Genomic DNA, 12,427 nt, shown 5'->3' on the forward strand with positions numbered 1-12,427 from the left:
AGTTCTATGGTAGTTAATAATGACTTCATCTGTCCAGTAGGGACATGGGCACCACCCCAGGAGTGAATTAGCAGTCACCCATACATTGATCTAGGTTGCATTTGAAGAGAGTCAGGGAAGGGCTCTGTTTCATGTGAATTGCAAGCTTGTTCCACAGAAGTGGCAGTCTCTGGGAGGTATATCTATCCCTCCAGCTTGGCCTGTTCATGTGAGAGGCTAGATCAAAGATCCGTGGAGCGAGTGACCCTCATGCAGTTTGATATATGAATGTGCAGCATTTCAGTCAGGGCCAAGTCAGTGACTGCCCTGTAAGCCAAACACAGGTCACCCCTTAGCAGCCAGTAGGAGGGAGAATACAGTAACAAGGCTTTCAGTCTTTCCACATAAGACTTGTTTTGTGAACCTGTAATTTCTTGGTGAGAAACCTTTTTGTTTTTTCCAGTTGTTACAGGTGTTTGGTGAGGTGTCTGCAAAAGGGAGCATTGAACTCAATTATTGGTCTGTTGAGGGCCGACTATAATGGGATTATAACATCATTAGATCTAGATGTGATGCCTTTACTTATAAGATGTGCCACGTAGGAGTTTTTCTTTAGTACTGTGGATACGTGTTGATTAAAGGTCAGATTGCTATCAACCTGAGTACTCCGATCATGTATCACTGAGTCTACATTTAGAGGGTGCTGTCTGTAATGTAATTAGCAGGGATGTCAGCATTCTCAAACTGAATAACAATGCATTTTTTGCATTTAGCTTTAATCCATGGCTTTGGCACCAGTCGTTTGTCTGCGTTAACCATGTCTGCAGTATGTTAACATTGTTGGGGGATTCAGTGATTGCTCCCAGTTTGCAATCTTCAGCATTGTTGGTCAGCCACAGGCTGTCCAAGTTTGCATAGACTTTTGAGAAATAAATTCTGAACAGTAAGGGGGCCAGCAGAACCCTGTGGTATGCCACAGGTGACTGGTCTTTTGGTAGAGGTGAAGTCACACACCTTGACAGTATGTATCCTATTGTTGAACCAATTGGCTACCCATCTAGTAATGTAGGGACTAATTTCCAATTGGGAGAGTTTCTGTGTAATACCCGAGTGGGTTACTGTGTCATATGCTTTAACTTGGTCATGATAATCAGTATGTGCTGTCTTTTCCTCATCCAGGGCCTTGGTGACATTCTCAAATAAGTTGTGTGTGTTTTACAGGCATGATCTACCTTTAATGAATCCAAACTGGGTTGGGTCCAGAGTTTGGGGATTCCATATGTCCTTGTTAATAAGGCCCATAATGATTCTTTCTGTGGCCATGCAGGTAAGGCTAGTCAAGCTTATGGGCCTATAATTCCCAGGATCAGTTGATGGGTCCCCTCTTGTGCAGAGAGATTAAGGTTGCTGTCCTCTATTCTGCAGGAACATAGCCAGTTTGTAAGCTGTGGATAAACTGGGATCCAAGCGAGTGTGCTAGGTCATGTTTTAAGTTGTTTAAAAGGCAACCTGGGATGTTGTCTGGTCCCCATTGTTGCCATGTTTTTGGTCTTGGAGAGCGCCAAGATGACCTGCTTTCTTGAGATAATAGGCTGAGGAATGGTCGCAGGGATACTTTGGGGGATGACTGGAGGGGAAGGGGGTGAAGTTTGTTGCAAATCCTTCAACTAACAGGTTGGCCGTTACCTCCAGTTGAGTATTGGTGGTGTCATCCCAACCACTTCATTGCATAGCTGCGTATTCCCTTTTAGATTTCGGATGTAGTTAAAGAATGCCTTGTGATTATCCTTAGCTAGGGGAGGGTATTTTTGCTACTAATTAGCTTTGTAGGACTTGACAAGATCTCTAATTTGTTTGTTTAAGCTAGAGAGGGATTTCTTCCTCTGCTGAGCCAGTTCCCTCTTGTTCCTGGATATTAGTTTATTTCTCTTGTTGTGTAGCCTGTTTATATTAGGAGTCCACCAGGGTGCCTTGTTTTTTCAGCAAGACCTGGTTTTAATCCGGTCAGGTTCAGCCGATTCTGTACAACTGCTTAAATGGTTATACAGGGCATTGGTGTACACCTCTGCATAGGAGTCTGTGTTATCTGTGTTTGACAGGACTTTGAAACATCTTATACCATCACTTAGTAGGAAGTAATTTGTCTTTGAAAAATTCTTAAGTGTTCTTGAGCTTGATGAGGTATCTGGTCTTATAATTTCATACAATGAGACTGATTTATGGTCTGATCTTACCAGGGAGGATTTCACATGGGGGGGGGGGGGGTGCAATGCTCTTCCATGTTAATGAGTGCTTTGTTCAGGACATGTGTGTCCTTTGTGGGTGTGCTGGCTAGCTGTTTCAGAGCATTTGCACGGACAAAGTTCAAGAACCTTGCACGGACAAAGTTCAAGAACCTCTGAGCCAGCATGTTTGTGATTATGCATGTTTCCCATTCGATGGTAGGCTAATTAAAATCACCCATGTTTAAGGTGTTGGGTGGTATGGCAAGTGACTTCAGTAAGTCCAGGTATTCCTTTTTTCATGATAGGGGGCCTGTAGCTTGTTATAATGTGGTAGGGGGCTTTACCTATCGTTAATTCGACATGGAGTAGCTAAAGAGAGTCATACTGTTTGACCAGTCTCCAGGTGTACTTATCTTTAGTGAAGATGCTTTCTGCACCTGTGAACCATGTCTCAGTGACTGCACAGACATCAGCATCTTCCAAAGTGAGGAGTGCTTCCAGGGAATGCAGTTTCTTGTTTAGAATCCTAGCATTAAGCAGCAGCACCTTGAGTATCTAGAGATGATTTTGTCACATTGGGAGGTTGGTTAATTGATACTGCCTAAAAGAAAAGGCACAATAGGGGTGGATAATGCTTTGCCAGTATCCGAAAGCCTAGAGGAGTCAGGTGCAGATCATCTCTGGCAAAGCAGCTCGGCTTGTCGACCATGTCCTCCCAGGCTGACAGATGTTGGATCTCTTTGGACTGACACCAGAAACTAAGCCAGTTTTTAAAGTCAATCATTTTTTCTTTGTGTTGTGGCATCTTCCTTGGAGAAGTTAGAATGCTGCTTAAGGCTAGGCTTATATTTGCCTATGACACACAGTCTGAGAGTTCAGTCATGTACTCTCTTCATGTAGTCCAGTGAGGTACTTGTGGTTGAGTGATTTAAGTGCTTGAGTGGCTTGACGTTCCTGGCACCTGACAGGCAGCTAACTGTAACCTGATCCTTATCCAGCCTGAAGAGGGGAACATCCGTGTGTCTCGCAATGGAGTCACCTGTGACCAGTACATTAGATTGTGTGGTGTAATGCCTTATGGACTTATTTGTTGAGACGTGTGTGTGTGTTGTAATTGTTTTTTGCATTGTTGCTTATGTAAGTAGTTTCCATTTGGGAGGCCTCTAATCTTTTGGTTAGTTGCTAGTGAGTACCTCCACATATGTGGGTTTATGTGTCATGTCCTTATCTAGTGTGGGAAGTGTGTGTGTACTGACAGACTGTTTGACATTTGACTTGTCCTTATGTGGGAGTCTTGCCTCCACTTTTATAGTGTAACTACATCTCTTCCATAAAGTTTTTGTTTCTAGAGTAAGCGGCTTTCAGTATATATGAGAGAATTGCTATATTGCCTGCAGATGTGCATGTCTATTAGGCTGGCCAGTGAGATGGTAGGAAACTGCCCGTCTATGATAGCGGGTTCTTACTGTTAAGTTTTATTAGGGAAAGGAATGGGTTAATTTGACAGGGCTGTGCTGTTAGCATTGACTACAAGAGGGACCTATACTTTGTGTAGGCGAAGGTTGATCAGTAAGGCAGTGCTGCTCAGTTCGCAGCTGAGTTGCTCTCGAGTGGCAGAAGGGCTTGGAAGGGTTTCACTGACAGCTGTTTAAGGAAAAACTGAGCTTCTAGGCTTTTGCATCTTTACAGGACACTGCTAACTGCTGCTGAACAAAGAGCAGCACCGCACAAACGCAAGGCTTAAGTACAAGTTGTTTTAAACTAACTACCAATTTGGGAAGCACACAGTAAGCCTTTCCTTTCACCACCAATCTCCCAACTCAGACAGGTTAGATCAGCACGCATCTGCTATAAGGGTGCTGATAAACACCTTCTTAATGTAGAATAGATGGTTTTGGAGCAAAAGTGGAACAAAACCACACACACTACCTACAATACCCCTACAACTAACAGATGCAATGTAGTACAGTGCAAAGCAGCAGCAGACGGTGCAATTTGTTATTTTTTTGAAACTGCTGATATACAGTCACAGCATACACGAGAAGTTCATAAAAATATTTTTGTCTTTTCAGTACTGGATTGCTCCAGGTGAAAGCAGATTCTCAGCAATCAGTAGCAAAGTCACCAAATGACTAGCAGCTCCGAGTATCTCTGCCAAAGCCCGCGTAAATGCGAGGCTTAAATACAACCAAAGAGAAACAAGTTTTAAGCTAACTACTGATCAGGAAAGCACACAATAAGCCTTCCACCAGCAGTCCCCAACTCAGACAAGTTAGATCAGCACACTTCTGCCACAAGGGTGCAGAAAAACACCTTCTTAATTTAGAGTAGCTGGTTTGAAGTCCAAGTGTAACAAGTCCACACAAACTACGTACAATAGCCCTACAACTAACAGATACAATGTAGTACAGTGTAAAGCAGCAGCAGACAATACAGTTTTTTTAAACTGCTGAAGTACAGTCACAGTATATAAGAGAAGTACAAAAAATACTTGGAGCCCTTTTATGTGTTTCCCAGCTCTGATAGACCAGGTAAATACCTACTCCCACTAGTCCTCCTTGCGTAAAAGCACAGTAAAGGAGTGTGCGAAGTGAAATGCTACTACAAACAAACTTAAAATATACAAAGTGCTACCACAAACAAACTTAAAAGGTATGGATAGAGGAGAGTGCTTTAAACTACAGATAAAAGTCTAATTATTCAGTAAAAGTAGTTTGTTTTGTATAAGTGAGCCAAGAGCCACTCAATTGTACAGAATTTATAAAGACAGTAAAAACAAGATAAGCTGATTAATAAGCCCTCCAGCCAATAAAACTATGTACAGAAATCTCAAGTGTTTCCCCAGCTTAAACAGACCATGCTACCACCGAGTGCACTAGATGGAAAATTCACTGACCTCTTGATGTAAAAATAAGTGCTTGATAGAGTGTAAAAGTGCACTACTTTATCCAATAGCTAGCTAGATAATTAATTCAGATCAAGTAAATCAGAAGAACAGACAAGAAGAGGCAAAATGCACTTTTTCAATATAAGCACAAGGAAAGGCAAATAAATAGTTAAAGACGTCTTTCCATTTCACTGTTTCAGTATTCATTACAGTAGGGATCCCGTGCCAAGGGTGGCCCAATGTCCAGCCAGTATACCAAAGCCTATAGGTTGCTCTGAGGTACACCGTCTGTCAGACACATGCTCCTCACTTAGTGTAGGGCATAAAGGTGATGTCCGGATGTGCCATCCTCAGAACTTCTTTGCCACCAGTCCGAACACCATCTCTTGATCATTGGTCTGAATGCCCGTTCCATTGCTGGTTCACCAAGGTGTTTCAGTAAGTGCCTAATTGGGGCTTTTGTATCTTATCTTTTCCCTTTGTTTTTTGTTGCTTGTGAGGTTTCATGCCATCCAGGAAGGATGAATGCCAGTGTGGGAGATAGATTACCCATATAGATGGTCAATGAGCTGTGCTTGTTTTGTCTTGGTGCTTCCCACAGCCATACTTCCTGTTGAATTTGTCAGACCTTTGTTCCTAAGATGTTCCGTAGTTGGCTGTCTTCTTTCACCTTGTATTTAGAGAATTAGTGTCTTAATCTTTTAGTGAAAGACACAATGGAAGGAATTTCCCACTCTGAGGGTCAGCTGGCCATGAAGAAGAAGGTGACGAAATCTAGGACTGATTCTTATGCTGCTCGCCCTCCACCGGACATCACTCCAAAGGCAAGTGAAAGCCTGGATGATCACCCGGCTTCAGCATTGGATTTTTCTGCCATGACCATTTTAGAAGCCAGAGTGTATCCAGCTTTAAGCACATCCTTGGAGGCCTTGCAGATGTTCTCTTTGAACATTCATGGGGAACCGTGGCTGATTATTTCTGAGGAGCCTAGGGGTGTTCTTCAAATTTTGGTCAGAGAAGTCGTCCTGACTACTGTTATTGAATGCTATCCAGGGTCTGAGCCTTCTACGTTCTAAAAGGCAAACGTTTCCTTGTAGAAAAAGCATAAGACTAAGCATGTTTCTCCAGCTTTTAAGGCTCTGCAGTGTGAATGACAAAATTTCACTCGGGGGTTGATTAATGCTTTGATGGCTTTGAAACTTCCTCAGGGAGAGACTGTTCCAGCTCTCTCTTGGTTATATACTCCCCTTAAAAGACCCAGGGAACAGGATTCCTCTGAGGAGGAGGTGGATTCCGATGAGATATCCCTTGCATGCTCATCTCATATTCTCTCTCCTTTAGACGATAGGGCTGAAGAAGAGAAATATACTAGCCCTGACACTCCTTTAGAGGAAATTTATTTTGGGGATGCAATCTCTAGAATGATGGACTTTTTTAAATGGGATTATGCTCAGGTTTCTGAGGCACAGAAGAGGTATTATGAGCTGCTGCAAATGAACTCTCCTAGACCTTCTGCTGTTTCTCCTGCTTTGACTACTTTGTTGGATGCCTTTTCTGTGGCCTATAAGGCTCCTGATTCCCAGCCCCCTGCTAGGTTTTATAGAGTGCTTGAGGACTGTAAATTTCTGTGTAGGTATCCTTCAGCCCCTTCTGTGGTGTCTGTGGCTTAAGCCATATCAGGTGCTGCCTTCTACTAAGTTACTTCCTTTTGATAAAGATAGCAGAAATATGGAAAGGCTAGGTAAGAAGTTTATACCACTGCTACCTTAGCTTCTAGGGCTGTAGTTTTCAGACCCATATGTCCAGGTACATTTTGTCCCTTCTTTCTCAGGCCTGTCAGGTAATTTCTGATATTTCTGACTCTGAAGGGAAGACTTCTGTTCTTTCCCTGTTAAGGACTTCATCCCAGGTGGCTCACCATTCTATTAAGTGTAGTTATGATACAACAGAGGCTTCTTCTACGGCTGCTGCCTTTGGTTCTGTAATGTGGAAATATTCATGGCTTCTGTTTCAACCTTTGCTTGATGATATTAAGACTAAGTTGATGGATGCTCCTGTGGACAACAAACACTTGTTTGATGAAGCTGTTGCTGATTTGTTTAAGTCTCTTCAGGATAAGGGCTAGCCCTTTCAGGAACTTAAACATGCTTTTGTTTCTTCTTTACCTAAATTTCAGAGGAATTACCCCAATAAGCCAGCCTTTGTTTGCAGGCAGTCTTGCCCTCCCCCGCCCCAAAGGTAAGAAGGGTGGGAATTGCACTCCTCCAGCTAAAGCTACCCAGACATTTTCTGAAAAAACAGGTGACATCTGACTATCCTGTTCTTCTCAGCCACATTCCTCTTTAAGTACTTCATTTGTCCCTTTCACTTCCTGTTTGGTTAAAGATTACTCAAGACTCCTGGGTTCTGTCCATTATCTGCCAAGGCTATTTCATGGTCTGGAAATTTCTTCCCCCTTTTACGGGAATTCCTTAGCTCTCTCAGGAACAGTTGCCTTTCTTTCCATGGGTGCTTTGGGATCTCTTGAGTCGGGAACTATTCAGGAAGTTCCAGTTTCTCAAAGGAGGATGGGGTTTTATTCCAGAATATTTGTAGTGCCCAGGAAAGAGGACACGTGGAAACCTGTTCTGGATTCTCACATCTAAACATCTTTCTAAAGGTCCCCTCTTTTTGTATGTTGTCCCTTCAGACCTTGTTCCATCTTCTGCTACCTCAGGCTTATATGGTGTCTGTGAACCTCGTAGATGCTTATCTTCATATCCCAATCCATTCCCTTTTCAGGAGGTTTTTACTTTTCTCTGTTGCTTTCTGACATTTTCATTTCTCTGGTTTGCCCTTTGGCCTTTCTGCTGCCCCCTAGGTATTCACCAAATGCTTCGCTGTTGTAATTACTTTTTGTAGGCTAAGGGGGAGCCAAGTCTTTCCCCACTTGGACAACCTCCTGTTTCAGGCATCCTCTCCAGAGATCTGTTGCAAAATCTTCATTTTGCTGTTTCCCTTTTGCAGAACCTGGGGTTCACTTATAAATTTCAAAAATGTCCCTTCTGATTCCTTCTCAGGAGCATGTCTATCTCGGGTGCAGGATCCCGACTGCTCCTATGCTGGCATCACTGCCTCCTCCCAAGGCCCTAGCTTCATTTCCTTTTTTCAATCCCTTCTTCCTCTGGTTTCAGTAACATCCATGGAATTTCTGAGAGATCTGGGGTTCATGGCTTCCACCATTCCTATGCTCCCTTTTGCCAAACTCCACATGAGAAAACTTAATTGATTTCTAAAGTCAGTTTGGCTTCAGCATTCTCATCTCCTTGAATTTTAGTTCCCCTTTTTCCATGTCTCAAGCAGGAACTTCATTGTTGGATTCAGCAGTTGACTCTCAATCCAGGGCTCCCTTTTCATCCACCTCTTCCCTTACAGGAGCTGTTCACAGACGCTTCAGATGTGGGATGGGGAGCAGCATTCAGATCCCTAAAGCTGCAGGGAGTCTGGTTGTCTCTTCAACAAAAAGAGCATATCAGTGTCAAAAGAAATGAGAGCACTACTACTACTGACCCATCAGGGCTTTTATCCTATCTTCTCAAGGTGTTTATAGCCAATACCACAGTGATGTGGTATGTCAACAAATGAGGGGGACGGGGGACAAGGTCTTATCTTCTTTGCCAGTTAGCTTTCCTGGTATGGGAACTAGCTATCCATTGTCAAGTGACACTTCAGGCAGTCTACATTCTCTCATGTCAGAACATTGGGGCAGATTGTCTGAGCAGATCCATAACTCAATCCCATGATTGGATGCTTCACAGGGATGTGTTTCTGGACTTTGTTCACCAGTTGGGTACTCCTCAAATAGATCTTTTTGCCTATCCTCTGAAAGATAACTTCCTCTATTTTGTGCCAGAGTCCTAAGTCTTCTGGTTTGGAAATTGGGTGGTCTCTTTTTGAAAGGGGGTGTTTCTTTATGCCTTTCCTCCCCTTCTCCTCATTCCAAAGGTCATGTTCAAAATACAACAGAATACTTCCAAAATCTTGTTGGAGACTCCCTTTTGACCAAGACTGCATCGATTCCCTCTTCTGCATTTAACCAGGGGCAGTCGTCACAAGTTACCTCACAGGGTGGACCTTCTCACACAAGACAAGAGATCTCTCATCCATGGGTGACAGACAAGATTTTGATTCTTCATAGATACCTTTTTTTTCTGAGGATCTGCTTAGGGTCCTGCAGGAAGCCAGGAAACCCAGTACTAGGAAATCCTACTTATCCAAATGGAAGAAGTTTTCTATTTGGTGTCTTTCTTGTAACCTGGATCCACTTTCTGTGGATGTTCCTTTGGTTTTGTCTTATCTGTGTGAACTGCTCAGTGCTGGGTTGGCCTATTCTTCTGTTAAGGCCAACTTATCAGCTATTTCTGCTTGTCTGTCTTTATCACCTCTTTTCGCTTCTAGATTAAAAATTAGACAATTCCTTAAAGGTGTCCTTCATATTAGGCCTCTCAGGAAGCCTGTTTCTTCTCCCTGGGATCTTAATTTTGTTGTAGAAAAATTGACCCAGGCTCTTTTTGAGTTTGTAGCCTCAGCTTCCTTACAACATTGCTGCTAGAAGACTGTACTTTTGTTAGCCTTTACTTCTGCCAGACTGGTGTCTGTGCTTCACGCCCTTATGGTTTGTCCTCCTTTTTTGGTGTTTCATAAGGACTGGGTGTCCCTTCTTCCTAATCCTTCTTTTATGCCCAAGGTGGTAAATGAGTTGTCACTTAGTCTGTTCATTTGCCAATTGTTTTCCTTCTCCACAATCTGCCAGTGAGAAGGTGCTGTACATGTTGGATGTTAGACAACTCAGATTTTATTTAGATAAGACTTAAGACTTTTTGTAAATCTGATCAGCTTTTTGTTTCCTTTCGTCTTGGGTCCTTGGGATTGGCTTTGTCTAAGCAAAGTATTTTTATCTTGGATTTCTAAAGCCATTTCTTTATGTTATTCCTTTCATGATAATAGCCTTCCTTCTTCTGTTAAGGCTCATTCTACTAGAGCTGTGGCTTCCTCTGGTCTTTTTTCAAGGGTTTAGGTATTAACTCTATTCTCAAGGCAGCTACCTGAACTTCAATCCATACATTTACCAAACACTACAAGTTAGATGGAACTTCCATAGCTAGAGCTGGTTTTGCTGGTGCCATTGTTCATGCCTTCCTAGAGAGCTTTGCTGGTCCTTCCTTCTCCCTCTATTCTTCCTGAGATTTGCCACTCTCCCTATTGTAATGAATTCTGCAGCAGTGAAATGGAAGGACATAGTACAGTTGTGTAAAATCTTACTGTAACTGTAGATGTCCTTCTCTTCACTGTTGTAGTATTCATTCCTTCCCTCTGCCCCCTGGTCCATTTTTCTTCTGGATGTACTGATTACGTCTCTACTCCTTGGACTGGCGTTCCTACTGGGGCTCTCATTTTTGAGGATGGTACATCCGGACATCACCCTTATGCCCTACATAACACAAGGAGTATACGTGCTGATGTACAGCGTACCTTAAAGCAACCTAAAGGCTTTGGTATACTGGCCGAACGTTGGTAGAAGATCCCTATTGTAATGAGTGCTGCAACAGTGACGTGATCAACAGCTGATCTACTGTTATGGTAAGATTTTACGCAACTGTATTATATCAACAGCAGTATAGAAAGGGAGGAGCTTATTAAGCTTACAGTAGAGGTGGGCAGCTTAAAATCACCGGGTTTAAAAAGCAGATCAACAAAGGGGATGGTGAGTAGTAAAACCCAGCAGAGAATCACCAGCAATGCTTTAATTTATGCCGGCTTGAAATCTTTTCATAGACAAAGGCCCAGAATTTCACTGTGTATTTAAGTATCACTCAAGAGAGAGTTTAACCAATGACTAAAACATGTGAAATGTGCAGACTAGATTATTTAAGTGTCTGTCTCTCACATAGAACAAAAACACCAGGCCAAGCAGATTTCTTAAAACAAAAACAAATTGAAATAGGTAAAAGAGAAAGCAGCTCTATCAGTCACAGAGAATAAAATATAGGTTTACTTTACTCACCCATCAGGAAATCACCAGACATTTTTTAGTTTATGCAGACTTGAAATCTTTTCAGAAAAAGACAAAGGCTTCAGTCCTCCCAAGGAATGATGCACATGTTTATTTTCAAGTTTTGTACTCTGCTAGTGGGTGATTTATGCAAAGACTGTTCTGAGTCTTTAACTGTTTGGCAAGTAGTAGAGTAAAATCCAAGAAAAAGAGTTAAAAAATACAGTTTACAGAAGTATGTTTAGAGATGGGAGTGCCACAAAAGAGTAGTCTGTTTTATTGGATTTGTTTAAATAGTACTCCTAATGCCGAGTGACTAGTGTGTCTCCTAGCTGTGCACTGTGAAGGCCATTCCTTTTTATTGCAAAAAAAAAAAAAAAAATTGTATCACAAACTGTTTAGTTGCAACCAAAAGTCCAAATGGACAACTTGTCAAAATGTTGGTGGTGGGGGCTGTGGGCTCGAGGTGTCTGTGCTGCATTCACTTGTTTGAGTTTGTACCCCATGCACACCTTTAATATAACGTGCTCTAAGATTGCAAACCGTGTGATAAGTCTTGGTTGTTTGTGCAAGTTGCCTGCTTGATCCAGTCCTAGTGAGACAGACTGTAACGAAGCAACTAGATACCATATTTTTATGGCTTCTTTTTAGGATTAGTTACTTGCTAGGCAGTCTATATCACCATGACATTTCATTAAATTTTGCTTAAAGAAGGATCTGTGCATCAGATTGTAGCAGCACAGTAACATTTTTGTGTGTTTTGTTTCCAATGAAGAACCATCTCAGATGATAAAACCCTTTCCTCTAAGTCAATTGTGTCATACAAGGTACACAAAGGTGACCTTTTGATTTGTATATTTATTAGCAGCTTTTTCTTTATATCTGCCTCCGCAGACAGTTCACTACAGGCTAGCTGTTCGTGAGAAATATGCACCATTGTTGGGTTAGATGCAAAGGACATATGGTGTCCAGCAGGCTTAATACGAGTTTAGTCTTTATCTCAAATCATCTTAGCAACTTGGTTTCCATTTCTGGGCGGGAAGAGGTAACTGAGGTATCAAAAGCACTAAACAGATGTTCAAAGCCCACTGTAGAAACATAGCTTTGCACCTTGTCTGGTGCTTTCCTCCTTGTTATATATAGTTTGCAGCAATTGGAAGATTAGAAAAAGCCACCTAGATTTGGTTGGAAGGGAAGAAGGCACTCCATATGTTCAGGATACTTGGCAGTCTAAAATTCCTTGGGTCTTTGTCACACTATTTTTTTGTTTTTAAGTCTTCCTGAAAGCCCATCTCCAAAGGTTTG

General features: G+C 42.2%; 1 protein-coding gene across 1 annotated transcript in view; it reads left to right on the top strand.

Annotated features, from left to right (window-relative positions):
- Positions 1–12,427, top strand: part of PPP6R1 (protein phosphatase 6 regulatory subunit 1) — a 3,522,349-nt gene that overhangs the window by 2,828,409 nt on the left and 681,513 nt on the right. The gene's annotated exons all lie outside the window — the stretch shown is intronic.

This window comes from Protopterus annectens, chromosome 17.part0 (genome assembly GCF_019279795.1).
Source record: "Protopterus annectens isolate FY-2018-M chromosome 17.part0, PAN1.0, whole genome shotgun sequence".
NCBI classification, from domain to species: domain Eukaryota; kingdom Metazoa; phylum Chordata; order Ceratodontiformes; family Protopteridae; genus Protopterus; species Protopterus annectens.